At 43.6% G+C, this 27,759-nt stretch overlaps 1 protein-coding gene across 2 annotated transcripts in view; it reads left to right on the top strand.

Moving 5' to 3' along the window:
- Positions 1-512: 512 nt before the first annotated feature.
- SLC26A2 (solute carrier family 26 member 2) overlaps positions 513-27,759 on the top strand; it is a 131,851-nt gene continuing 104,604 nt past the window's right edge. For both annotated transcript variants that reach the window (XM_063928022.1, XM_063928021.1), the window contains exon 1: positions 513-627. The gene's annotated coding sequence lies outside the window, so the exon portion shown is untranslated. The remainder of the gene's footprint in view (positions 628-27,759) is intronic.

Raw genomic sequence — 27,759 nt, 5'->3', positions numbered from 1 at the left:
TAGGAAAATAATTCAGTAACTAAAATGTGTTGTGCAGAACCTTACCTATTCACATTATCAAATGTATGGTCACTTATATTTCAAGGAATATCGTACCCAAAATAGAGAAAATCCTTTCCTGCAAAAACTAAACACAGTTCCTTCTAAAGTATCACTGTAATCACTGTGTATATGAGCTGAGGGGGTAATATAGGGGTTCTATAGAAATGTGAGAGAGGAGTGATCATTCCCGGATCCTGCTGTCCTCTATACCCGGACCCTGCTTTCCCTATACCCGCCGGTGCCCCTGCTGGCACTCAGAGGCAGCCCACTGCACAGTAGTACATAGTGTTGGTGAAGCAGCACAGTGAGCCCCTGTTCTGCACTTGGCCTGGCTATCCTATAACTCAGCAGCAGCACACACGTACACACTACTCACACACCAGCTCAGAACACACTGAGGGCTGCAGTGTGACAGCGCCTCCCCTAAGTGGGTGTTGCCGCTGCACATCACTTGTTGAGTAAGGCCTCCGCCCCCTGAGTGCTGGTGGGATATCCCCGTGACAGCTGCTGCTGCCCCTTACCGGGGCCCTAGCTAACAGCACCCCCGCTCTGATCATCACTGCACGCAGCAGAGCGGGGAGCCCGGTGAGTACCAGCAGATGAGGGGGATCGGGTGAGACAGGGCAGCTCTGCACACCATGAGAATGCGCTGCATATTATTGGGCAATGTGTTCTGCAAGTTTACTTACTGTTACAGTATCTCTTGCTCGTGTCTCCCAACAGCTGAGCAGGGACATAACTACTCCTCTGTGCTCTGCAGCACTTGTACCCGCTGTACCCGCTGCCCAGTCTCTCCTATACTGTATGACTGTCTTATGGGGAGGAGGGGGTCTGGTGCACCTACTGTCAGTGTGCACTGTACTTGCCAAGAGGTAGAATCTACCATCCAGCCTCACACAGGTGGCAGAGTACCTGTACCTGAGGCAATGACAGCTTCTTTACCATACAGTATCACAGTGTGTAACTTTAATATACATATATTATTACAGTTGCAGTATATTCTGTATTACATGATTTATAGGCAGCTACAGTATGAGTATGTAGGTGAGGTTAATGTTCGTTCATTAGATTTATTGTTAAGTAGATGTGATGATACATACACAATAATATGTAAATGATTGTAGCATTGTTCACATGTTTATTATTTCTACTACAATAATAGATTACTATTTATGGCGGCATTATTGCTTCTCAAGTGACTCTATCCATCTTTCCCCTTGCCCTCACCGTTTTTTTGTATTATGGTAATACGTTTTTTTTTGTATTATGTATGTAATTTTGTTTTCATTGGACAGTTCTGCGGACACCTAGTGGCGCCCTATATATATATATATATATATATATATATATAACCAAAAGAAAGAGGCGGCACTCCCAGCGTTTTTCAATAGTGCAAAAAGTTTATAGTCACGAACGACGTCCTGATGACGGGGTGAGATCCCCCGAAACGTCGTTCGTGACTATAAACTTTTTGCACTATTGAAAAACGCTGGGAGTGCCGCCTCTTTCTTTTGGTTATATTGGGATTCATCGTCTCATGGAGGGCACCCCAGCTAGTTATCCAGAGGTGTCGCTGTCCCTTTGAGTGCCGGGTTGCAAAGTGGTATATATATATATATATATATATATATATGTGTGTCCTGATGACGGGGCTATGTACCCCGAAACGTAGATAAAGCACCGTTTTATTTCACCATCTCTTCGTCTCCTGAGTGCCGCCGTTTGTTTGATTCCTATATATATATATATATATATATATCTCTAAAAAAATAATGATTATAATAATAATATTTACAGTATTTTATTTATATAGTGCTGTTGTGTTGAGCCGATTTCAGGGTACCACACTGGCCTGACTAGATTAAGTGAATATGTCATTGTGTGATCACATGACACGTTGACTTGTGCCTTCTCAACAGCAAAGTGTCCCTTAAAATGATGTATAAATGTTCGCAGCTATGATTATGTAGAAAATAAAAAAAATTGTCATCAAAGTTAATTGCTTACTGCTAAGCATCCAAAATACTGGTGCCACGTTTTGCAAAGCAGCCACGTCTCTACAGGGCAGATCTTAAATAATTTGGAAAATTACTGGATGTTCTTAATTCATTTGCTCACAGTTAATCTTGGCTCTGGTATATTTATTTGCTGTACTTTTTAGGTGACAAATGTGGAACGCTGCATGGTGTCTGCTTAGGCCAGGAGACGTGACACAGTAACAGGTGATTTCTGCCTGCATTTCCCACAGTTTATCTGAAGTACAGATCATTGTTCGCCTTACAGCCCTTACTTCCTACTTCTTTGTTTCAATAATACATATTGTTGTATAAGGAATACATCAGTTTTTCTCTGGCAGCAGCACTCTGTCATTGTGACTCCATTACTGAAGTTGTAGTCAGGGCCGGCAACAGAAATCTTGGGGCCCCATACACTGATATCTCTGGGGCTCCCCACCCCCTCAGTCTGTAAATGCACTGTCACACACCTGTGCCCAACACTGGCAGGAGGCTTGGCTGGTTCAGGCATGCTCCTCAATGGCAAGAGACATGGAAGGCGATGCAGCGTCATAGTCATGATGTCGTGACGGCTGCATGCACCACTGGGACGGGACCAAGTGAGGGGGAAGGGAGGACTCTGCGGCCAGACACTTTAGCCCCATACACACTAGACGAGAAAGTGAGAGATCTCGCTCAGAAGGGCTGATTTGAGCAAGATCTTTCACAAAATCGCCTAGTGTGTACACTCAATGTCGCTATCGATGCGCACATCGTTAACGCCCCCCCTCCCTCGTCTGAACTTGTACAGACGAGGAAGGTCCTCGTTAACGACAGCCATGCTGCCGTTGTTCCCCCCCGCCATCGCTCCCTTCCTCACCGGCATCGGCAAGTGTGTATGCACTTGCCAATGCCGGCACCCGGCCGGGTCCCCGCCGCCGCCAATGTCGGCGGGGATCGCCTAGTGTGTACTAGGCTTTAGTTAACTAAATTGGTGACAGACAGGCAGTTAGTTGTAAAAGTACTAAAAGTACTCTGACCCTCGGGGCACGGTAAGGGTGTCCTCTTTGACCAACCCCCCTTTCGCCAGGCCTGCATTCATGCATCTATGACATGTGCCCAAACCCAAAGCCCCAAAATCCAGAAGAGCGCACACTTACCAGCACACAGCCGCCGCTATTCAGACCAGTCTCCCCACAAGCTGCTAGCCTGCCTGCCTCAGGCTGTTTTATTCTGTATATTCGCCAGCCTGGCAGTCATTTTAATTGCAGTCCTGCTTCTGCAGACTGCACGGCCGCTCCTCTCAGGTAGTTGCCACAGCAGAGACAGGGCGGGCCGGGAGGAGAGCGACGTCATTGCACAGCTGACCTTGGGGCAGAGGGGGGTTACCACAGGGGTCCCGCTGTTCTTGTAGTGCTGGCTAATTATATACATTGCGGCAATGCGATGCCGCGCCAGCCGCCCGCTGTATAGTTAATAGCAGCATCATGCTGCTATTAACTACACAGCGGGCGGCCGGTGCGGCGGCTCGTTGCTGCGATGTATATAATTACTTCCATCCATGATGAGCTTGCAGCCGCCACACTGCCGCAGCCGGACCTCGGGGCCCCTCACAACGTTGGGGCCCGGGACGATTGTCCCCTTTGACCCCCCCTGTCGCCGGGCCTGGTTGTAGTACTGCTGCAACATATTGCATTTTCATTTATTGTGTCCGTGCAAAAGTTTACTGAACTCTAGTTCATTATTAAGCATGTAGTAGTCCTTGGTTGGATAGAGGGAGAACTTAATATTTACTAATCCAAGGGTCATTACTTATATGGACAGTTGTAGATTGAGCAGCACTATGACATAGGAAAATATTTTACTATCATGCCTTCTCACCGTTGATGAAGACACAGAGGTTTCCATATGCAGCTGTCTTTCCCAGGGCTATGACGATTCTGTAATACAGAACTAGCAAACCAGTAAAGCTCACCACCTTTAATTGGCGAAGGAGTAAGTATTGTGAATGAGAGCCACTGCCTACTGGTACTATTAACCCAGGCTTGCTGGAGGGGCCTGGGTCCATCTGACCTCCAAGGTCCCCTTTTCCCCCACCCGAGTACTCGTACTTACCTTGATCTGGTCAGCAGGTTCCTCCTCCGCAGCGCCATATTCCCAGTGACAAGGTCACAATGTGACAGAAGGGTGGAGATGTACTAAGCAGTGAAAATTGTGGAGAAGTGAACAAGTGGAGAAGTTACCCATGGCAACCAATCAGCATTGAAGTAAAATTTATAATTTGCATACTAAAATGATACAAAGCAGCTGATTGGTTGCCATGGGCAACTTCTCCACTGGCTCACTTCTCCACTATTTCACTGCTTAGTACATCTCCAGAGAGTCTTTGCTCTCTAGTGCAGGGACGTGCAGTCAGGGGAGCCAGTGCCTCCCCTCTGATTAATTCTTAAAATAAAACAAAGAAGATACTTATGACACATATTCTGTGTCATAAGTATCTTCTTTATTTTATTCTAATCATTTTAACTCCTTAAATGAGTTTGGGAGGCACTGATAGCAGTGCCTCCCAAAGACAATGGGCATTGGAAAGAGCTGGGGGCGGGGCCAAGCACTGGGCTTTAAAAGCCCATTAAAAAAAATTCTGAAAGTGGCACTTATACAAGTGCCTAGCTGACAGGGACACCACCCCCATGTCAGCGAAGCAGCTGTGATTGGACAGCAGATCCAGTGCTGGATCCGCTGTCCAATCACCCATATGCGGCGCCACGGGCGGAAGTGGCGGCGGGTCCCGGCGGTGACTGGCGTTGGAGCTGTCCAGGACTACAGCAGTGGTGGAACGAGGAGCGGTGGCCTCCCCAGCCTATGACCTCACTGCACATCACTGCTCTAGTGCACATGCACCATCTTCCTAAATAACACTGGGCAGATAGCCGTGGAGGAACCTGCTTTCTAGTAGAGATGAACGGGTTCGGTTCCTTGGGATCCGAACCCCCCCGAACTTCACCCATTTTACACGGTTCCGAGGCAGCCACGGATCTTCCCGCCTTGCTCGGTTAACCAGAACGCCCCCGATCGTCATCATCCCGCTGTCAGATTCTCGTGAGATTCGTATTCTATATAAGGAGCCGCGCATCGCCGCCATTTTCACTCGTGCTTTGGAGATTGAACGGAGAGGACGTGGCTGCGTTCTCTCCCTGAAAAGCTCCGTAATCTGTGCTCAGTGTGCTGAAAATATCTGTGCTCAGTGTGCTGCAAATAATCTGTGCTCAGTGTGCTGCAAATATCTACGTTCTCTGCCTGAAAACACTTCATATCTGTGCTCAGTGTGCTGCAAATATCTGATCAGTGTGCTGCATTGTGGGGACTGGGGACCACCAGTATATAATATATACTTTTCTATAGCTTCTATACTGCTTGTCAGGACACACATGGGTCACAGTTACACAGCTTTGTACTGATATATACAATAATATATAAACTTTTCTATAACTTCTATACTGCTTGTCAGGACACGTGTCACAGTTACACCGCTCTGTACTGATATACAGTAATATTATATATACTTTTCTATAGCTTCTATACTGCTTGTCAGCACACATGTGTCACAGTTACACCGCTCTGTACTGATATACAGTAATATATATACTTTTCTATAGCTTCTATACTGCTTGTCAGAACGGGTGGTCTTCTGTATGCCGGCGGTCGGGCTCCCGGCGCTCAGTATACCGGCGCCGGGAGCCCGACAGCCGGCATACCGACAGCCGGCATACCGACACTTATTTTCCCTCGTGGGGGTCCACGACCCCCATAGAGGGAGAATAAAATAGTGTGGCGCGCGTAGCGCGCCACCGTGCCCGTAGCATTGCGAGCGCAGCGAGCCCGCAAGGGGCTCATTTGCGCTCGCCACACTGTCGGTAAGCCGGCGGTCGGCCTCCCGGCGCCGGTATGCTGGTTGCCGGGAGCCCGACCGCCGGCCAGCCGTAGTGAACCCGTCAGAACACATGGGTCACAGTTACATTGCTCTGTCTGTACTGATATATACAATAATATATATACTTTTCTTATTTTCTATAGCTTCTATACTGCTTGTCAGGACATGTGTCACAGTTACACCGCTCTGTACTGATATACAGTAATATTATATATACTTTTCTATAGCTTCTATACTGCTTGTCAGGACACATGTGTCACAGTTACACTGCTCTGTACTGATATATACAATAATATATATACTTTTCTATAGCTTCTATACTGCTTGCCAGGACACGTGTCACAGTTACACCGCTCTGTACTGATATATACAATAATATATATATTTTTCTATAGCTTCTATACTGCTTGTCAGGACACATGTGTCACATTTACACCGCTCTGTCTGTACTGATATATACAATAATATATATACTTTTATTTTCTATAGCTTCTATACTGCTTGTCAGGACACATGTGTCACAGTTACACCGCTCTGTACTGATATACAGTAATATACTAATATTATATATACTTTTCTATAGCTTCTATACTGCTTGTCAGGACACATGGGTCACAGTTACACCTCTCTGTCTGTACTGATATATACAATAATATATATACTTTTCTATAGCTTCTAGTATTACAGTGTAGCATTTTGGTGACTAACAGTATATCGTTGTACAGTAGACCATTGCTGTATCTTGCAGCTGTGTCACTGCAAGTATCCATCCATTCCATTTTCTTCCAGTGATTTGGACCAATAATACCATTGATTAGAACGAATAATTCCAGTGATTTTGTCATTTTATTCCAGTGATTTGGACCAATAATACCATTGATTAGAACGAATAATTCCAGTGATTTTGTCATTTTCTTCCAGTGATTTGGACCAATAATACCATTGATTAGAACTAATAATTCCAGTGATTTTGTCATTGTCTTCCAGTGATTTGGACCAATAATACCATTGATTAGAACGAATAATTCCAGTGATTTTGTCATTTTCTTCCAGTGATTTGGACCAATAATACCATTGATTAGAACGAATAATTCCTGTGATATTGAGGTGTTTGTGTCACTTAGCTTAGCTGTCCAGCGACCACAGTGCACCTCTTTTTCTCTTTTCTTTGCATCATGTGCTGTTTGGGGCCAATTTTTTGAAGTGGCATCCTGTCTGACACTGCAGTGCCACTCCTAGATGGGCCAGGTGTTTGTGCCGCCCTCTTGACAATTGTATTGGCAGGAGCCCCCATAAATTAGTTGCCCTGGGGCTTCTACAATCTTTAATCCAACCCTGAGTGGGCACTGGAGTGCCAAGATGGGGGAGGGTACTAATTACTCTAGCCTGGGCTTGTTTAAAGGGCCCGTGCCAGCTGTTCAGAGGAGGAATGACCCTCTTCTTGGCACATAGTAGTTTTCATTCATTTTTTTTTAATTTGAACAGACATGACCCCATGATTTGATCACACCCCCCCTTTCACCTGGGCCATTTATTGCTCTCTACAACCCTGAGTGGGAGCACAAAGAGCCTTCCCAAAGCACACCCATTAGTTCTGGCTAGAGGAGAGATCATGTCAATGAAAATAAAAAAAATATTTTCCTAGGGATAACACTGCAGTTTTTAGCAAATATACTGTAGTTCAAGACGTTCTACTCAGCACATATAATTCCAGAATTATTTCTAAATCTATTGCAGTCTGCCATACTATTTGAATGATTTGTGTCTCTGCAATTAATCAAAGTACTGCAAGTAGGATTGCAGGATGGGATGCCTATGGTGGGACCAAAATTTGCCTCCCTTACAATTCAGTAAAAAAAAAAAAAATAAATAATAAAAAAATAATAATAATAATAATAATAATAATTATTATTATTAGATATATACATGTATATACACACACACACACACACACACACACACACACACACACACACACACACACACACACACAGACAAAGGGCTGCACTCAGTGGAGTTAATAATCACAGTCAGTACATCTGTTCTTGCCATCAACGTTTCGGGTTTATTTCAACCCCTCATCATGATATATCCTTATGAACGTTGATAACAAGGAAAGATGTCCTGAATGTTATTATTATGTCCACTAAGTGCTGCCCTCTGCCTGTATATAAAACTTTTCTGCCTGGCACCTTGGCAAGTTGATTATTGATGTGTGTGCCGACATCCTGATGCTGTTTTATATATTGATATATATATATATATATATATATATATATAAAATACCTCTAGATTTGTCAAGCAAGCAGCGGCACTGAGACTCAATGCAGGAATACAAATGGTACAACCATGTAATTTATTTCATCCTGTGAGCCAACGTTTTGGGGCTAACCTGCCATATACAACGAATATGGTTGAAATATCTTCTTTGTATTATTCTAATAAGCCAAAACTGCGGAGTAAAAAGTCTATGACAGGTGAGGCATCATAGTGCCCAGATTTACCCTTTGGCTCATATATTGTGTGTAATTCTGGCTCTGGTGCTAGCCAGTGCCTCCTGAGCCATTTACCTCACCGCACGTCCCTGCTGTGCAGCAGCTACGGCAGGAATTCTTACTTTGCTTGGTGCGCATCTAACAATCATGACGCTTACAAGTTTAGTACGGCCAACTTTTGGCTTTTCTACAACAGTGCCTGGACTTGGGCCTTCGTCTGGCCTCCATCAAGGTTCATATTTCTGCCTTATCGGTTTGGTTCCATAGAAAAATTGCAACCTTACCCGATGTTCATACATTCACTCAGGGTGTGTTGCAGATTCAACCTCCTTACGTCCCGCCTGTGGCTCCTTGGGACTTGTCGGTGGTTCTGGAGGCGTTGCAAGGGTTTCCGTTTGAGCCTCTTGAATTGGCAGACCTTAAGGGGCTTTCTCTTAAGGTGTTGTTTCTGCTTGCTATTGCCTCTGCCAGACGGGTGTCGGATTTGGGTGCCTTGTCCTGTAAGTCACCATATCTGATTTTTCACCGTGACCGGGCGGTTCTTAGAACACGTCCCGGGTACTTACCTAAGGTGGTGTCTTCTTTCCACCTTAATCAGGAGATTGTGGTTCCGACCTTTGTCTCTCCTGAATTGTCTTCCAATGAGCGGTCTTTGGATGTGGTACGGGCTCTCCGTATTTATGTGAAGAGGACATCTCCTATCAGGAAGTCTGATTCTCTCTTTGTACTGTTTGGTTTTCACAAACGTGGCTGGCCTGCTAACAAGCAAACCTTGGCCAGATGGATTAGAATGGTGATTGCACATGCTTATGTACAGGCTGGTCTTCCAGTTCCTGCTACCATTAAGGCCCATTCTATTTGGTCTGTTGGACCTTCTTGGGCGGCCCGCCGTGGTGCGACCCTTGAACAATTGTGCAAGGCGGCTACGTGGTCCTCAGTGAACACGTTCATAAGGTTCTATGCCTTCGATACATCTGCCTCCCAGGATGCTTTCTTTGGACGCCGTGTTCTTGTGCCTGCTACAGTGCGTCCCCTCCCATAAGGAACTGCTTTAGGACATCCCCGATGTTATTCTCTGTGGAGCCCAGTGTACCCCGCAGCAGAAAACGATATTTATGGTAAGAACTTACCGTTGTTAAATCTCTTTCTGCGAGGTACACTGGGCTCCACAGGGCGCCCACCCTGACGCACTTAGCTTCTTTGGGTTGGTATGGCATTAGCCAGCTGACACCCTCTCCTGTCGTGAGTGTATGGTGTATGTGGCTACTAACGATTGTCGTCTCTTTTACCTGCTACTGCATTGGACTGGTTAACAAAAACTGAGTTCCTGTGCACGGAGGCGGTGTTATAGAGGAGGCGGCGCTAGGCATTCTGTGAAGAAGGTCAATGCTTTGAGCCTGTTGGTGCCTCGGATCAAGATCCTACTCTACACCCCGGATGTTATTACCTGTGGAGCCCAGTGTACCTCGCAGAAAGAGATTTAACAACGGTAAGTTCTTACCATAAATCTTGTTGTTTTTTTTGGCAAATTGATGTCTTTTAAATATTTAGACATTTCAATGCAAGTAGATTTTAATGATACATCTCTGCAAACCTGTAGAACCTGAAAGATATGTCCCTATTTGTTACAGCAATTTTGTACATGATAGTTGTACTGGGAGTCACGCAAGCCGATTGCTGCAATTCCTACAAAGGGACCAGGAAATCTTTATTTTACAGTGGAGATCTTGGCCTTGGCACGCCACCTAAACAGCGGCAACATATCCCAGTTTTCGGAAACGGAGGCCACTGCTACCCCTTCCCTGCCCTCAAATGGCTGCAGACTGTCAATCTCGTGACTTTTGTAGCTGTAGTATGACCAACAACACAGTACAGGTCTGACGCATATGCAAATTACTGAACATCGGTACTTTGCACTATGTGCTTCAGATCCTAGGGGATCTGAATTAGGCCCCTTGTGTGATCCCCGTCTATGGATATATTGGTCTTTAAATTACACATAATTAATGAGAAGATTCTCATATATTTAGGCAGTCTACACATCAAGATGCATCAATATACAGTATTTACTGACACTGAATAATGCTAGCACAGACCAAACATCACATTGTTTTGTTTGAATCTGCCTGTGTTTATGGAATGCAACAGAGCACGTTATAATGAAGAGCAGTGGGAAAGTCAGCCGTAGTGCTTTTTCACGTCACATGTCTGTCAGTCAGCTGAGCTCCATTATTAAACTACAATATTTGCTTTATGAATAGTATCTGTTTTCTTTATACAAGGACAGATTTTGGGAGGTACTGTATGTATTATGGCACTTCCACTGTCATGTGCACAAACAGTGACACTTGTAGCAGGTCACTGCTTCCCACTAGATCAGCACATTTATCTCCTGAAACTGTTGCGACAGTGTTTTAAAAGTTCCATTACGCTGCATTGCCCACTGGTTTACACAGAGAAAGAGTATATAACACACAGGAAGGGAGTCTACGGGTTGGGTATAGTATGCCGGCGGCCGTGATCACCTGCAGCCAGCATACAGTACAGACGCCAGGATACCGGCAGCGAGAATGCCGACGAGGGGGAGTGAGTGCAATGAAGCCCCTTACTGCGCTTGCCACAGGTTATTTTCCCACTCTATGAGTGTCGTGGACACCCACAAGTGGGAATAGCCCCTGTAAGTTGGCATTCCGGCAGTCTATATTTCTAGCGGTTGGGATTCCGGCGTCGGTATACTGACCACCTGGATCCCGACCGCCAGCAATGTGACTACATCCCGAGCCTACATATATATTTTCAAATTTTATATTTTTGCTTTGCTTGGTATTTCAGAAGCTTCAAACCACGTAGGTGCTTATTATCTGCTTTCGCCATTACAAGTAATGTGTTTCCTTCAGTTGTTAGCAGTCACAGTGACTCCTTGGTCATATTCTAGCTGCATCTGACCCAGGTAAATGAAGGCGGGGGGAAATGCAGCTACTTGATTATGCTACCAACTATGAATAGGTCACAAAAATGCTGCCTGCTATGTTTTTGGGACGCATTTTGTGATTCCATTGGCATCTGAATAAGGCCCTTACATTTTTATGAATGCTGAGACATGCTGAGAGGGTATTGCAAGAAACTTCAAGAACCGGTTTGATTTGAATCAACTATTAGTCAAACCAGTTCCTCTGCTCTGAGAAAAGTATTCACCATTTGTTCTCACACCAGCATGCATCTGGTTGTACAACCCCAAGGCTGCTTTAGTTTAATGCAAAAAATCCCCAAACTTTGCTCCAGTCAGGGCCCCCCCTTCCAGTAGCCAACCCCTCAGGTGAAATGTTAAAAAGTGCAGGGAGGTGGCATCTTACTAGTTCCACAGCAACTGCCTGATAAATGGGAATTAGTGAGGCACCAAAGAATATTTTCCTCGGAATACGAACCATATGGCCTATCCAGTCTGCCCTTTATGGTTCGGGACTAGAGTATTTGGGATTGGTTAGGGGTTAGGGTAATAGGGTTAGTTAACTGGATTTGGTTAGGATATTACGGATTGGTTATTAGGGTTGTTTTAGTGGTTTGAGTTAGGGTATTAGGGTTAGTTTGGAGGATGGGGTTAGGGTATCAAGGATAGAATATTAGGGTTGGTTTATCAGTTTGGGTTTAGGTACAGTATTAGGGTTAGGGCCGGGTTATGATTAGGGAGATATTGATAAATACTGTATACTTCTTTACTTATGGGCTGCACTCCACGGATTTCAAAAAAGTATGCAGATACGCAGAAATACTTTACATTTCAGATACTTTAATATAGCATCTTTAATATTGCATCTTTTGTCAAAAGATGCAATATTAAAGCATCTGAAATGTTGAAAAGCTATCTCTGCGTATGTGCATACTTCTTTGAAATCCATGGAGTGCCACCAATAAGTACAGAAGAATGTTTGGAATTTACAATTCCAGGGAGGGCACCAAGGTACATGCAAAAGCCTAAGCCGGTCTTTCCTGCTTTAATATATATATATATGTTCCAATTCAAATGGGCAGCGGCACTCAGAAACTTTTGAATAATTTTCAAGTGTATTAAAAAGGGGAGACATACCAACATTTTGGGGCATAATTACCCCTCTGCCGTGGTGAATTCACCTTGACAGAGGGGTAATTATACCCAAAAACGTTATGTCACCACTTGATTTAATAATTTGAAAGTCTCCGAGTGACGCTGCCTGTTTGAATTGGAACATATATATACACTAATCTGGAGGGCATCGGAACAGTTGCCAGTGGGAAAGAGGAGTGCCGGTCCAATTGGAGAGAGAGAGAGAGAGAGAGAGAGTGCTAGATATACTGTATATAGTAATTTGGACCCATCCTACACCAGTTCCCCCAAACCCCAGATGGCACAGACTATACAGTATTTTATATATATATTATATATATATTTAATCCGAGTTCCGCTGGATCTGCAATTTGTATATTGTGCTCAGATCAGGAGCTTACATAGAGGGCACCAGACTACAGCTGTCCCTTTTGTAGCTGTGCTGCCTGGAAGGACAATGTATAATTTTTATATATATATATATATATATATATATATATACACGTGTGTGTGTGTGTGTGTGTGTGTGTGTGTGTGTGATACTGTATATCAGCCATACCTTGAAGACACTCCTGCTGGGGTAGTGACTGCTGAAGTTGTGCTCTACATTCCAGCTGCTGGTTATGGCTAGCAGGGAGAGGGGGCAGATCGGTTGGTGGTTGGGGAAGCTCTTGCCGTCCAGCTGAAGGTGCCGTCCCCAGTCATGTCCTCCTCCTCAGCAGCTCCTTTTGCGGCTTGCATGCAATCCAGGGCGGCACAGGTAGCGGATCTTCTCCCCGGTCATCGGGTCGGGGCAAGGAAGGGGCGGAGCAAGCAAGGCAGGTCGGGAGGGGGTGGCGGGGGACAGGACCCAGGCATATGTCTCGACTCCAACCCCGGCCCAGCAGAGCAGTCACCAGGTGAGCATGAAGCGGCTGTGGGAGCCTCACATTCCTTCCAGTTTGCGCAGCACACATTCTGGCTGTCATAGCCTTAATTTTTTTTGTTCCGCTCAGCGGTGCCGCCCTTCAAGTGCCGGCGTTCATAGGCAGCTGCCTAAAGCTGCCTAATGGTGGCGCCGGCCCTGGCTCCAGTGGCAGCAGAAGCGAAGTACTGAAGTTCGGTACTTTGTGCATGTGCTGTACAGGATTCTGCGTTGTCAGAAGCAGTGCGACTGAAGACGTAAATTTTTTTTTTACAGTGTACAGCGTTCGCTATTGCACCTCCGTTTAGTGGAAGTGCAAAGGCTAGGGTCTCTGTGTTCCGATGGAGATTTCCTGGAATCTTGATGGAGCTACAGCAGCCGGCTTGCGTGACCTCATGGGTCACTCAGCTGGCCGATGGTGTAGTAGGTGATCCAATGCTGTGTCCTCATGCATGCAGGAAGAGTCTACTAATACCAGACCCCTCCTGCTGCATTACCATATCTGAGCATTGCTGCTGCTTGCAAGTAAGCAGAAGCAATGCTTCGTCCAACCAGGACCCTCTTAACAGCAGTGTAGGCCCATGGGCAAAGCAATGCACTGGAGCCCCTACCCATCCTCCAGCGGTAAAGGAGGGGGGTGCTATCAGCGGCAGCTTTGAGGTATTGCGGGCGTTAGCATGTAGGGCCTGGAGCAGTAACATCGTGGGAGAAGGGGCGGGTGAGAAAATATTAAACTGTACAGCGGGGCATTAGGCTGAATAAAGGGGCCCCAGTACATGACTTCCAGAGTGGTAGGGGGTGCTTAATATGCAAGGGAGGGGTGGATAGAGGAGTGGGCTTAATATTCATCATTTTTCGGTGGGAGGACAACTTGCTTGACTACAGTTATATACAGTTCCTGGAAATAGATTTCTTATGCGCCCTACACACTGGGCGATTACACTGCAAGATATGAACGATCTCGTTCATTAATGAACGAGATAACGTTCATATCTTTCAGTGTGGAGGCACCAGCGATGAACGATGCGCGGTCCCGCGGTCGTTCATCGCTGGTGCCCTGTCGGCTGTGCATGCAGGCCAATATGGACGCAATAATCCATATTTGCCTGCACGTCTACGGAGCCGGGTGACGGGGGAGTGAAGAAACTTCACTCCCCCCGTCACTGCCCCCCCGCTGCCGGGTCGCCCGTCTGCCGTATCGGCGGTCGGGCAGCTCGGCAGCACATCGCCGAGTCTGCAGGGCCCATTAGCTTCAGAAGCTACTGGGGACTTGAGGATCCAAGTTCAGCAGCCAGAGCAATTCACCAATGAAAATATATAACTGCATACTAGGCGTGTAGAACTGGAGCAGGGACCAGCTGCTGGAAGGCTGATATATCTGGTTCTGGGCATAATAGAGACAACTTACCAGGGTTCACCGAAAGGGGAAAGTCCCAGCTTTTGGAGTATATCCTCAGAAAAACTCTAAGTCAGACATAACCTGACTGGAAGAGCAATTAACAGGCTTGGATGAGGACCACTGCTTTGAAGTTAGATACAGTATCTCTGGTTCCCTGAGGCCGGTTTAAAAAAAAAATCTGGTATCCCTGGAAAAAGCGGACCCTCAGCTATCAGCCTAGGGCCCTTATACTCCTGGGGCCCTTGGGCAACTGCCCATTGAACCCAGTGTTACTCATTTCAACAATGCTAATAGAAGTCTATTCTTCCTTCCTCAGGAATCGTGAAATATGGACAACTGATATTGCTGATAAGGGTACCCAAATCTGTTTTAGGTCCTAATTTAGACCTGATCGCTGTGCTACAAATTTTCAGAGGGCTGCGATCAGATAGTCGCCGCCCAGGGAGAGTGAAAACCCGCCCCTTGCAAGTGTGCAAATGCATGTTTACGCCGTGTGAAAACTTCACCAGGCAGCAGACATTTGCATATCCGTTCACAACTCATCACCATCGAGTGATTTTTCAATACTGTGCAGTCTGTGCATAGCACAGGACTTACTCCTACAGTGTGATATAAACAGGCTGATCGGGGCCGGAGCTGACGTCACAAACCCACCCTGAAACCGCTTGGGAACACCTGCGTTTTTCCTGACACTCCCAGAGAACGTCCAGTTACCACCCCCAAACGTCTGCTTCCGGTCAATCACCTTGCTTACGTCAAGCAAACAACATTTTCACACTATTCTGTCACTGTTTGGTGTTGCGAGTGCACATTGTGGTGCATACGCATCCGCAGTCATTCGATAATCAGCTGCTGTGCGAATTCGCACAACAGCAATCATGTCTGAATCGGTCCCTTAGTTGGTTGTAATATAAAATGATTCTTAGATTGCCATTACTATGCATGGTCTATTTAATAGTTTAATGCAGGGTGGATAACCATTCAGAGACTAAGGGGAACATGTACTAAGCAGTGATAAAAGTGAAGAAGAGAGCCAGTAGAGAAATTGCTCATGGCAACCAATCAGCTGCTCTGTATACTTTTATAGTATGCAAATTATAAATGTTACGTCAATGCTGATTGGTTTCCATGGGCAACTTCTCCACTGGCTCACTTCTCCACTTTTATCACTGCTTAGTACACGTCCCCTTAAGAGCCAAGATTACCGTTTATATGTGTATGCATTTATACAGTATATACATACACAAACATTCCCTATATAGATAATATAACATAATGCTGCTTGCATGCCCATACTGGCACTACAAATACAGTGGTGTTGAGATAACCCATATTAGTCTAGTAGAGCAGGATGTTATAACCAATAAGAACATACTTTCCTAGACCTGCCTCCATGATCCCACCCACTTCTCCAGTGATGTGGGCAGCCTGGGGGCTTGATAATGTGATTTGCGGTTGCATTCCATCATTGCGGCTCTAACCCCCATTGCTCAGTGAAGTGAATCACGGCATTGTACAGCGGGGGCTGCCACAATGTTGTGATTCACAGCACCATGTTCCCCATACCTACTACCATTGCCACCCCTCCTGGGATCTTCCGAGGGTACCATCCAGATATTAGCAAGTACTATCAATACAATGTAAAGTATAATTATCAATATTTCCAGCTTACATACCTTAAGCCATGCACCAATCCATCCAGGACTGTTGGGGAGTTTGCGTAATAATGAAATATAAGTGGTGTGGGCTTCCTGCACTCATTGGAGAGCGAGAGTTTAGCTGTTGTACCTGAAAGGGGTCTGCCCTTTGTTGCGCTATCGAGAACACATGGGGGTAACATCAGCGCTACACCTAGTTGGAATTATATATTACAGTGTTGCTTTGTACTAGGTATTACATCAGTATGGATGGGGTGTAGTGTGGTATGCCGGCGGACATACCGACAGCTGGGCGAGCGCAAATGAGCCCCTTGCGGGCTTGCTGTGCTCGCCACACTACGCTCGCCACGCTGCGGGCACAGTTGCGCGCTACGTGCGCCATGCTGTTTATTCTCCGTACAGGGGAGAGGTAGAATAGTTGTCAGTATGCCAGGTGTCGGGATTCCGGCGCCGGTATACTGAGCGCCAGGATCCCAACAGCCGGCATACTGAATACCACCCGTATGGATGTAGGGTGGGCATGTTGATGTGACCTGTATGATTCGATTTGATGATGTGAGGAAATTGTGCGTGTCAGTGAGTGTCTTGATAACAGTTTGTGTCAAGGTAGTAGTACCAAAAAAGAAAACAGCACACAGCATTGGATTGCAGGTATGCTGTCTGTTTTGTCCCCACTACTAAAGGAATATAAATAACTTATTAGGGGGACTATGCACTAAGCAATGGAAAGAGATCAAGTGGAGAGAGATAAAGTACCAGCCAATCAGCTCCTAACTGCCATGTTACAGGCTGTGTATGAAAAGTGACAGGAGCTGATTGTTGGTACTTTATCTCTGTCAACTGTATCTCTCTCCAAGGCTTAGTCCATAGATCCCTGTGTGATTTGTTTTTCTTTAGGTTGCATTTGTATTTCACAAAAAATGTATGGTATGTGCGCCTCTGTTGACGTGCACTTTAATTATTAATATAAGAATGCATCCTGAAATGGGTGTGATATGCTTGACCGGCATTCGGTATGCTGGCGGTCAGAATATTGACAGCGGCATCCCAATGGGGAGAATCCTGACAGGGGTTAGGGGAGTATGCTTAGCTTCCCACAATACCCCACCTAACCCTACCTTCCCGTATTCTGAACCGAACCCTCCCTCCCCCTGACCCGCAGCCTAACCCTATCCCTCCCTGGTAATACCTAAACATACGCCCCAACCCGCAGCTTAAACCTAACCCTCCCTCCCCCACGGTCTAACCCTAACTCTACCTTGAGGGCTAACACTACAGCTCATATTTACGATCGGGATGCTGGTCCTCGGAATTCCCATGTCGGCTGATGTCAGAGTTGCGGCGTCAGCATTTTGTCCATGTATCGGGATTCCGATGACAGGATTCTAACTGCTGGCATCCCAACTCCTGGCATCCTGACTCTGAGGCAACAGAAGGTGTGATGCATCTTCCCTTATGTCTTGCTCAGTGAACTATTACAAAATGTCATTGGATTTTGTTTCTACATTAGTATTTTGGTGGCCCAGACTCTCCACACTCACATATGGCTGTGTAGATGTACTCTTGAGATATAATAAAATATAACTTAAATATATAAATATTGAAGTAATGATACCTGCTCTCAGTTTCAATTAGGCCAATAGACACCTGTGCATACACCTCTAGGAAGCAAGGTAAATAATACCATCATTACTATTTAGATCTGTACATTTGGATATGTTAAGACCAACCATTTTAAATACAAACAACACTGTTATTTCAAATCTTTACATAGTATTTGTGAAATTAAGTAATAGAAGTTAAGTGTATAATCATTATACTTATTATTATTTATAATAAGAATTACAGATGCTCCTTACTTACTGGCCTACCTGTTGATCAACTGCTCAGATTTCCGTCCAGCTGGAAATGGCAGTGCGGTGTCTCAGCATCGTCTTAATGTCAAGCGCGGTGTCTCAGCATCACGTACGGCAATGCAGTATAATTATGCGGCACAGTGTCTCAGCAGCGCAGCATAAGTACGGTATGCAGCTCCTCCATTATCGACCATTTCGTTTACAGACCTAGTCATAGGAACGGAACTTGGTCATAAAGTGAAGACCATCTGTACGTATTTTTAGTGGGTGAGCTAGAGTAGAACGTAGGTTCTCAAAGTCAGTCCTCAGGACACCAAACAGTGCATATTTTCCAGGTTTCCTCACAGAATCATAAGTGAAATAATTAGCTCCACCTGTGGATGTTTTCAAATATGTCAGTGAGTAATGAGTACACTTGTGCACCTTCTGGGTACCCTGATTAATGCATCGATGCAGAGAGACAAAAGAAGAAAAAACTCTTTTGGGGGACACTCTTGATTTGTTGGTTTATTTAAAACTTAACTTTTAATAGCTTTAATTTAAATTATTGATTGTTAAAACTGCATCTGGAGGAAAAGACAGGGTTCCTCCTACGTTTTTTTCAGTCGTCCTGATTACATCTATAGTATTGTAGCCCACAATATGGACTATTTAAACCATCTTGTTATTAGCTGGTCATGTGTCTAGATAATAATTTAGCCTATAATTGGCTAATATGTACTGAATGGGTGAAAATATGAGTTTGTTACAATGTATACCTCTCAGGATAGCCAACTTAATATCATGAATCCTGCGAGGACAGGCACCACACTAATGTAATATTATATTATATCTTGCCTTAATGCATACTTAATAAAAATTAGTGTGCAGTAGAGAGACAAAAATGAAACGTAATGCTAATTACATAATTTGTCTGTAGCCTTCTCTAATTACACTTTATTCCTTAATTTCAGCTTAGTAATATACTGTTGGTTTTTATAACTGCAGACATTTTTATGTAAAGCAAAAGAAAAAAAGAGTGCAAAAATAATCAATTACACAGAGCTCAAGATGATAGATGATAGAAGATAGATGATGCAACCCACTTATTGTGTTGCATAAAAAAAGCAGATTGGGTTACTCAGCGGCAACTGCCCACCATGCTGAAAACAGTAATTGATGATAGCTATCATGCCCATATAGCAAATCAATGTAGGGAAGGTGTTAAAACATTGGATAGGTTTGCATACATACATACATGTCACAAAAAGTGGGTTACTCAGCGGCAATTCCCTTCTTTGCTGAAGTACAATAATATTAGTACTTGTTATTTTCACAGGTAGAGGATTTACCTATGCAATAGTTACTACAATGTTGCAGTATTAACTCTGTTACTACGATTCTGATCAAATGGTGCAGTGCTTGTTAAAGTATCAGAAACAGTACTCCAGCTACTTCTACTGTTATGCCATTTGCCTGAGCATTGAATGGTTTACTGAGAGCACAGCTGGCTGGTCTGATTAGAAGCAAGAATAGTGCGTCTCTGCTTTTAAAAAGTCTATTCATAGAGCCAGCCTTTTACCTGTTGGCATTACAGGGTGGTATCTGTCTGTGCTAACTGATGAGAGGAGGCTTAGGGAAGAGGTGAGGTGTACCTGTTAATTAGAGATAGTGAGGTTTGTCTCTCTGTGTGCTTGATAACTAGGTCCATGTGCGCTGCACGGGTATCCCACAAGTGTGACGCAACAACCGTTTCACCCAATCCAGACTTGATCATACATAGAATGTAAAAATGTGCTTTTTGCATATGCATAAATATGGCTCTGCACACTTACTGTCTGTATGTGGAGCTACTCACATCAGGGTTGATGGTGATGACTGGCGACCAACAAAGTGTACAGATAGGGGAGGTGCATTTTCAAACATGTGTACAACCCAGCACGTACAGGAAAATCTAAGCATTTACTTCCATGAAAGCAATGCAAAAGAAATTACTGTCAGCTTTGTTGCTTTAGGCCAATCTTGTGCAGTCCTAAATTTAGTGTATGGATGTGTCCAGAGCAAATACTGATCCAGATGTGGATGGCTTGAGCATCGCTGCCGCTTACATTGAAGTAGCAGCGATGCTCAGATATTGTACTGCAGCAGGAGGTGTTGGGTATAAGTAGATGCCTCCTCCATGCATGTGTGATCCAGTGCTGTGTCCGATGAGTGACCCATAAGGCCATGCAAGCTGGCTGCTACAGCTCCTTCCAAGAGGCCAGGAAATCTCTGTCAGAAAATGGAGATTCTGGCCTCGGCACTCATGCAAAACAGAGGCGAAACGAACATCAGTACTTGGCGACCAATGCACCATGTCCATCGGGACCTGAATCGGGCCCATTGTACAGCCATTATCATCTACTAAAAAACTGCAGCCATCTTGTGTAGGAGCAGAATTATCACGTGGTAAGTATTTCACAGACACTTACAGTATAACCCAAAATAAGATGTGTCTCGAATGTTCTTGCTTAACTTCCACCCACACTCCCTTATTGTACTACATTTGTACTTGTTAGATATGTTCAGATAAAAATACTGGTGTGTACTGTGTGCAGTATGGCAAATGCATGCAACTGTTTGGTTTGCTGAACCCTTGCCTGTGTTTCCAAATAAACCAACAGGCAGAGGCGTATTGGCCATAGGGCTCACCAGGAAGATTCCTGGTAGGCCAATGTGTCTGTGGGGCCTGTTTTGTGTGTTGTCATGTGGCCCCACCCCCCACATGACAGGCAACTTACCACACTCAGTCCACTGCATTGTCCCCATTCATTCTGTTATTCCATCTCTGCAGTACAGCAACTCTGCCATCCAATGATGCTTTCATGGTATGTTATTCCTCTTGTGTTGCCGATGTTGGGCCACTTCTACAAAACTTTACAGGGCCACTATTAGTTTCCTATCTGCCCCTGGTCTCAGACACAAATGCAGCAAAAAACTCAAGGAAGGCTTTATTTGTGTACAATCAGGCACTATGAGTAGGGATCCCGAACCCCTCAACAAACCCCACCCCCTTATCAGACCGCACCCCCATTAGGGCTACTTCCATAAATTTCCCAGGCTGGTTTTCCATCCAGTCCGTCTCTGCCAACAGCTGTCCAGAGCAGTGACTGATCCATATGACTACACATCTGCTGAGTAGTAGAAGTATATTATTTCTGGAAACACAATTGCAATGAAGGAGGCAAGTTCTCCCAAAATGTCAAATTTATGTTTACGGAAATAAATGCTGCCATCCTTGAATATCAGCAGCTGTGTGCATATGATTTCTCCCATGATGCTCGTTGTTAGCTGGATAGTTAGATAGCTGGTTAGTGTGCCTAATCCTATCTTGCTCTATAGTCTTGATCCATATGGCCAGCTGCACTGCCAGTGTTGTTTACATGCCTTCATGTGAATGAATGTATGCACTGAAGACCTGTCCATGTGTCATTCCACATCAAATCAACACAATTAAAAAAAAAAATCGACCTTAAAATCTCTAATTTCAGTTACATTTGGTTTACTAACTGCTGCCATGAGTATAAAAAAAAAACCAAATCTTGGGGGTTTTGAAGTTATATGCCTTTAAAGCTGACGTTTTTTAACAACAAACACGTGCTATTAAATAAATTTTCGGGTGTCCTACGATATCCCGGTGCCCAGCATACCGGCACCGGGATCCCGAATGCCGGCATTGGGGCGAGTGTGGGTGTGGGTACGGTGGCGCGCTACGCTATTTATAGTTGTCTGTATCCCGGTACCAGTATGCTGAGCGCCAGGATCTCAACAGCCGGGATATCGAATGCTTCTCCATTTTTTCATTGCATTTACAGCTACCCTACTTGAGCTAGAGAGTTGGACAAGGTCTCATTTTAAACCTCTTTTTATGGACTTTCATATAATGTATAACAAATTGGTACAGATGTGTCCTCTTACATTCTTGCTGCAGTCATGCTAAACAGCCATTGAAGTCGCGCCATGCTGTAACGGGGCTCGATATCGCCAAGCATCTTTTTTTGAGTTTTTTTTCTGCAAAAATGCATCCGAAATGCCATGTTACAATGTTTTACATGAAAACACTGTAAAAATATAAAATGATTTGTGTTAGACTGTATACATACGGCTAAATCAATCATTTCTAAAACAAACGAAGAAAAATATTTTTTTTTATTTATTTTTTTATTTTATTTTTATTTCTAGTATTAAAACTTATTATTTGCAGAATCAACATAAGAAGATTATACAAGATGTTTATTTTATTTTATTCTATTTTATTTTATTTTGTTATATACATTATTAGTTGTTTTTCTTTTATTTTTGCACACAGTCACAAATAGCAATCATCGTTTTTCTTATACAAGCCTGTTGAACTATGTGACAAATCCAAACACACATTGTATCCATTTAGCTTATACAGAGGTAGTATGGACACACCCCTTTTTGGGATGACACAATCAAGTATGGGCATAAAAAGCCCTCAATTAAGATGGTGAATAAGGACTCCCTGAGGAAGACCCAAACGGGTCGATACGCGTTGGAGAAGGAACTGAGCATTGCATCACCACTCTCCATATCATCTAGAGACACTGTGGAGGAGAAACGGAGCCGCACGGCCGAGAGGACACAGACCTGAGAGCGGAACACCTATCATCAGGCTGAGAGAAGACAGAAGAAAGGAGTGGAAGTGTGTGACGGGATCGAGCGCAGGAGAAAAGGTAATACACCCCGTAGGAGGGAAGGTTCACGGCGGACAGTCCCCTTGTGGGTCAAGAAGTCGTTGATACCTTCCCCCCAGAGGCATGACCGCGTCCCTCCGGTTTTGAACACTGGCAGACGTCTGTGTTTGCGGACGTCTCCTGCTGCACAGGACGGAGGAGGTTAGCGGGGAGTCCGGGGATATTTAATTTTACCTTCACCCTGATCACCTCATCCCACCACTGTCCAGATTGGGGTACCCCACAGCGATACTGTGACTAACTGTGAAATTCAACATTCCTGCTAATCCAGAAATAGCAAATTATACTGTGATACCGGAGAGTACAAAACGACAATAAGGTGGAAAAGAGGTGGGACGCCACACTCTGCTCACACCAGACATTTTGGGACTTAGACATATTTTTTCCAATTTTTTCATTTCCACTTCCTATTTTCATTTTTATATTACATTTTTTTTATCATTATTTTTTATTTTATATTTTTTGATTTTTGATTTTTCTTTTTCTTTATCATCATTCTTTGCCTAACTTCATGATTATCACTATCATTTTTTTCATGTATTTGGGTAAAAGAAAATTTTGACCCTATACTATTTATATACAAATAAACGTCAGTTTTTTTCATACTACATATTATTCCGTGGTTCTTTCACATAAACTGACAATTTATTTTGCAAGCAGGCGCAGTTGTGTAAATCCTGTTTGAATGAAAACACTGTAGCATAGCATTTTGTATGCAAATACAGTCGCAGTCACATACAGAATATAAGCATGTTGTATATCATTTTAATCAGCAGAAGCTGTTTGTGCGTCCTGTTACATTACTTTGCGTCAAAGACGCATTTTCACTGACTACACATTGAGAAAATTAACAAAACAATATTTTCCAGTTCAACACCATTAGAGGAATGTGTATTCCTCTTCAGGCGTGTTTGGGGGCGAGACTCTACAGGCAGCACTACTGCTAGGCACACAAACTTTAGTGGAAAGATGTTCACGTGGAAAATCACTTAAATTGCGGCAAAATAACAAAGTGCATTCATGAACCATATTAAAGAAAATCTAAAAGATTCGGATTTTGCAGTAAAGCTAGGTACACACTATACAATTATCTGGCAGATAATCTGCCAGATCTGGCTGGTTGGAATGAAAATTTGGTAATGGATGAGAGCAAATGACAATCGACCATTTGCTCCTAAACACTGGAAAATGAACAAAACCTGTCGTTAATACAAATTAGTTAAACACAAATTCACCCACATTGGATGACCGACAGTGTTTATCCGTTTTCCAGTGTTTGGGAGCATATGGTAAAATGTCATTTATTCTCATACAGTACGTTACCAAATTTTTATTCCAACCAGCTAGATCTGGCAGATTATCTGCCAGATAATTGTATAGTGTGTACCTAGCTTTACTCTTGATTTTGCTGAGAACTACTAATTTGTCAGTAGAATGAGGCCTAGAGCTATCAATGGACAAGTGCTCAAGTTACAATTCTTTCATCTGTGGTGTATTAACAAGGGAGAAATAAAAACTGATCTGAATCTTAGCTATGTTGTTATTTCAGACTGTCTGGAACACAACACAATTCCAGGCTACTGCTTCCAGAGGAAACTCATACACTTCTTTATGACAAAATTTGAGAATCCACCCAAAAAGATTTTCTACTTCTCTGATGGGTCACCCGTACAATTTAAGAAAAAGAAAAACTTTGCCAACTTATGATCTCATAAAGATGATTTTGGTATAGAAGTAGAGAGGCATTTTTCAGCGACTACTCATGGCAAAGGGCCATGTGATTGTGTAAGTGGCACAGTGAAGAGGTTAGCATCCTGAGCAAGCCTGCAACGTCTATATAATATTCAGATTCTTACACAACAACTTTTTAACTGGTCAAAGGAAAACATTACAGGAATGCATTTTACTTCCTCAACACAAGAAGAAGAATATGGGACCCAGAAATTCCATGTTTTCATACCTGCAGCATCTAAACAAAAATGTTTGTGAAGATGTTTTGCTTTTCAATAGAACAGACCGTGACAACATCCCAAGAAAAAAATCCCACTTGCTGACATCAGAGGGTATGAAACTGTTGTCTGTGACATCAAATGGTGGCTCGGATTTATTCTGGAGAATGATGAAAACATCACTGAAGTGAAAGTGACATTCCTCCATCCAGCTGATCCATTACCATCTTATTAATACCCAAGAATGCTGGATGTTTTATGGATTCCTATGGTAGATGTTCTGTGTATCCGTTAACTCCAACAGGTCGAATGTACACCCTTTCTGAAATGGAAATACTAAAAACAAATAAAACCTTCAGTCAGTTCAAACCAAGCAAGTAGCACCATCCATCCATCCATCCAGAACAGCAGCACCAAACAGTAATGATCTGTAGTAAGCTTTTTTTAAATATGTGAAAGACACATAAAATTATCAGAAAAGTTTTAAATATTTGCGTATTAACATACTGTGTCATTGTACATAATATACCTCAAAAGAATTGTTTAAGGAGGTAACTTAAAAGCAATGAACAGGCCTAGATAGTTCTGATTTTCATTATTTTAACTAACAGTCCAAAAGTGAAACCTCTTGTAGCAGATGATCCGGAAATAAAACTTTGGGGATTTATTAACAACAGTATGAACAATTTTTGTGATTTTTTTTTCAAAATTTAAAAAAAATCTAAATTCTTATTTTTTGTTTTTATTGAATCATATCGCTGTGTTATATATCTTATACAAAGAGTTTTGAAGTAAGACCTCGCCCAACTCTCTAGCTCAATTAGGTGAACTGCAACTGCAATTTCCAAAAATGTTAATAGCAAATTTTTACTAAAAATTGCAGCTTAAAGGCATATAAATTCAAAATCAGTGTACATAGCCTAAGACTCTGAAGTTATGTTCACACCCAACACATCAGTTATTATACCAAATTTCATTACAATCTGAAATGGTCAGTTTGAAACTCTATGTTGATTTGGTGTGGAATAACCTCCATGCTTTCATGTATTAACATGGCGGTATCACGTGAACTACAGCTCAAATGTTGCTGTTGTATAAATTTAGAGGTTGAATCCTAGTTGCTAGTAGCTGAGGGGTTAAATTAAGCCAGAAACAGGGGTGAAGGGAAAGGCTGAGTACACGTGTAAGCTGGTATCTGGTAGCCAAGACATAATCCAGGGAGATCAAGAACAAATCCAGTGAATTCAGATCTGGAGCAGAAGATCAGATGAAGTCAAGTCCATAAAGTCAAACAGCAGAACCAGGAATCCAGGACCCACTAGACTAGAGTGCAAGCACAATATTTGGCAATGGCTAAAGTTGTTTTACAGCCTTATATACCCCCAGACTGCAATGGACTGGCTATAGCTGGGAACTGGGCAGGGAGCAGGTACATCTGAGATGGTGAGGAATGTCTACACTGGTTCCTGAATGATTTCAAATGGAGGGGTCACTGGTATTGAGTTTACAAACTCTTGGATGAAGTATTACAGATTACATTAGTAATTTTTTCTTATGAGGTAAGTGGGAAACTGATTTATTAATCCAGAGGTTCTCGCACTTGGTCCTCAGGACACCACACATTTCATGTTTTCCAGGTCTTCTCACAGATTCAAAAGTGAAATAATTACTCCACCTGTGGATCTTTTAAAATGTGTCGGTGAGTAATGGATACACCTGTGCATCTGCTGGGTGACCTGCAAAAACATCAGCTGTTTGAGGTCCTGAGGACCAAGTTTGAGAACCACTGTATTAATCTTATAAATCATTTTTGTATTATAAAAACAAATCAATTAAAGCAAATGGTACCCCCCAAGAAAGCTATGGATTATGTATAGATAATGTAAAAGGGTATGTGGTCAATTTGCCAGCTGTCGGGATCCGGGCGGTCAGAATACTGACGCCGGAATCCCATCACCCGAGGAAAAGCCGGTGGACAAAATCCAGACTGCTGTACGGAATCCCCACTTGCGTGGTGGTCCACGCCACCACCAGAGGGGAAAATAGATTAGTACCACGCCCAAAACGTGGCAAGCCCGCCAGGAGACACACTGCGCTTGCCACCGGTATTCCAGTTTTCAATATTCTGGCGGGCCGGGATCACGACAGCCGGGATATTATGCTGATCCCTGTAAAATATAGATTGGTACTGATATGGACAATTGCTTCCCTTTCAAATCAGTATTTTGTAAACCTCTTTGTTGAGTTTTTCAAGACAAATTAGTTCTCTTTCAGAAGCATTAAAATTAAGATCTAAATAAAATAGCATTTTGAATTTAAAATTGTGTATATATTTTTCACATATGATAGCTCCCACAACAAAAATGCCATATTAAGATTCTCCCCTATTATCCATGGCAATAAAGTTAACATCTGCTGCCACTATCACCCCTATATGTTCCTGGGTAACATAGGGGGTGATTCCGAGTTGTTCGCTCGCTAGCAGATTTTAGCAGCATTGCACACGCTAGGCCGCCGCCCTCTGGGAGTGTATCTTAGCTTAGCAAAATAGCGAACGAAACATTAGCAGAATTGCGAATAGAAAATTCTTAGCAATTTCTGAGTAGCTCCAGACCTACTCACAGGTTGCGATCAGCTCAGTCCGTTTAGTTCCTGGTTTGACGTCACAAACACGCCCTGCGTTCGGCCAGCCACTCCCTCGTTTCTCCAGCCAC

This window comes from Pseudophryne corroboree, chromosome 6, assembly GCF_028390025.1.
Source record: "Pseudophryne corroboree isolate aPseCor3 chromosome 6, aPseCor3.hap2, whole genome shotgun sequence".
NCBI lineage: Eukaryota > Metazoa > Chordata > Amphibia > Anura > Myobatrachidae > Pseudophryne > Pseudophryne corroboree.
Note: the sequence above shows the minus strand (reverse complement) of the source record. Positions and strands in the feature narration are given on the sequence as shown.